Source organism: Chiloscyllium punctatum, chromosome 2 (genome assembly GCF_047496795.1).
Source record: "Chiloscyllium punctatum isolate Juve2018m chromosome 2, sChiPun1.3, whole genome shotgun sequence".
NCBI lineage: Eukaryota > Metazoa > Chordata > Chondrichthyes > Orectolobiformes > Hemiscylliidae > Chiloscyllium > Chiloscyllium punctatum.
In genome coordinates, this window is record NC_092740.1 from 115,996,554 (window position 1) to 115,999,074 (window position 2,521).

Here is a 2,521-nt window from a genome sequence, read left to right on the forward strand (position 1 = left end):
CACACACTTCCTTTTTACATTGTAGTTAAAATACAAATAAAAGAAGAAAAATTAGAATAACAACTCTATTGGCAAACTTAACACAGTAATAGATTATTTAACTTCTAAACAGCAATAAATATAGTAATATCTCATAAACACAACCTTGGCAAAGGAAAATTCAGTAAAATAGATTGTCTCACATGCAATCCTAGCAGCTGGAAGAGAATCTCAGCTTTTAGCTGTAACGGAGAGAGGAATGAAGGTTTCCACACCCACTTTGAAGACCCTAGCATCTTCTAAAAGCTAAAACCACATTCCTGATTCAGTGGGTGCTTGGCCCCACCCATTCATGCTGCTTCTATTGTTTTAAAAAAACCCAAGGCTTCACAAGCTTCTTACTTTATTGGCTTGGAACAGACCTTATTAAAAAAAAGGACAAATATACCTCTTAAAGCCATAGTATCATCACATTTCTTTCTTCTAGCACTTGCCTTCCTTCTTGTGTCATGCTGTTATGGGCCTTTTCCATAAAAGGGATTTACATACACATGTTTTTTGAAAGAACTCATATACAATCCTCTTCTGGCTGGTTTGTTTGAACAGCTGCTGGTTGGTAAATGTATTCCCAAATTGCCTACCATTGGTTTAACCACTTAAGTATTTCTTCCTATCCCACTGTTATTACCTGTCTGGTTTTGATCAATTTGCAGTGAGTAACTCAGACCTGGGTATTTTACGGCCAGCGGGCCATATCCAGCCCTTTGGTCATTCCTGTCCGGCCCACATGAGGTCAATCTTAAATTAGAACATAAATGAAAAAGTATTTACGCCATGCACTCAATACACCTGTGTTGCTTTTGTTTTGAAAAGGATGCTTTTTTTATTTCCATATGGACACACATGCATGTGTATGTGCGTGTGTGCGTGAACAGCTAAAAGTGATACTTGCTGGCTAGCCCTCAAAATGTCGGCTCACGCCAAGACAAGTTATGTCATATCCCACAAAATCACTAGAAACAGTAAACCGTTTTCTGATGGAGAGTTTATTAAGGAGCGCTTGTTGGACTCTCTGCAGAACTAACTTACCCAGAGAAAAAGGAGGCAATTGAGAATGTGCCTTTCTCCCGGCGCGGTGTAACGAGAAGGATTGGGGACATCGCTAGAAATCTGGAGCTTCAGCTGCAGCACAGAGTGGTCAACTTTGACTTTTTTTCCTTGGCTTTGGATTACAGCTGCGATGTACGTGACACAACCCAGCTACTCATCTTCATACGTGGGGTAACTATGGACTTTAAAATCATGGAGGAGCTGGCAGCCATGCAGTCAATGAAAGGAACAACAACTGGTAATGATTTGTTCACGGAGGTAAATGCATGTTTGGACACATTGGGACTAAAATGGGACAAGCTGGCGGGTGTGACAACGGATGGTTGTCCAATCTAATGGGAAAAAATGTTGGATTCTTAAAGAGAATACAGGATAAAGTGAAAGAAATTGACCCTGAACAGAAATTGGTATTTTTGCATTGTATTATACATCAGGAAGAGTTGTGTAAGTCAGTGTTAAAAATTAACCATGTGGTTGATGTTGTAACTAAAATAGTTAACTTCATCAGGGCAAGAGCTTTGAATCACAGGCAGTTTTTTTTGCACTTTTGGAGGAAAATGAGACTGAATATCGTGACACAGGCTACCACACAGCTCTCAGGTGGCTCAGCCTGGGCAAAATGCTGGAAAGTGTATGGGACCTGAGAGAAGAGATTCAAGATTTCTGTGTGAAGAAAGGGAATGGCATTCCACAGCTTTCAGATGCAGACTGGATTGCAGGCCTTGGTTTTGCTGTTGATGTGAATGCACTTATGAATGAACTAAATGTGAAACTGCAGCGCAAGAGCCTTTTTGTGTATGAAATGGACAACTTGGTGAAGGCTTTTATGAGAAAGTTGCAGCTTCTCTCAAGCCAAATGGAGGACAACATTCTCACCCACTTGCCAACACTGAAGGAAGCCGCAACTTCAGCTGATCACCTCCACAGGTACTAATCTATGTTAGAAGCACTGCATGGTGAATTTTCAAGGCGATTTCAAGACTTTAAAACGGTTGAGAATGAAATGCACATGATTTTTTTCCACATTTACGTACAATGTGGAGAATACACCTAGTGATGTTCAGCTTTAACTCATTAACCTGCAGTCTGACACACTTCTGGTCAGTCTTTAGGTCAGTCTCACTGCTTGATTTTTACTCTTCCCTCAAAGAGGAGAACTTTCCACACATGAGGAGCATGCTCAGAAGATTCTAGTCCTCTTTGGATCTACCTATATATGCAAACAGACATTCTCAGTGATGAAGTTCAACAAATCCAAATACAGATCCTCTATCACTGATGATCACCTCTCAGCTGTCCTTCGCATATCCACCTCAGACATTCAACCAGATTTCAGTGCACTTGTTCAAGCCCAAAACAGACTGAATTTTTCTCACTAAACAAGTAAAATGAACTGAAAAAACATCAAAAGCACTTATTGCTTTTTGTATAG

The 2,521-nt window shown here is 40.2% G+C and overlaps 1 pseudogene; it reads left to right on the forward strand.

The window, feature by feature from the left end:
- Nucleotides 1–1,379: 1,379 nt before the first annotated feature.
- On the forward strand, nucleotides 1,380–2,023 carry LOC140492393 (general transcription factor II-I repeat domain-containing protein 2A-like; annotated as a pseudogene).
- Nucleotides 2,024–2,521: the final 498 nt, after the last annotated feature.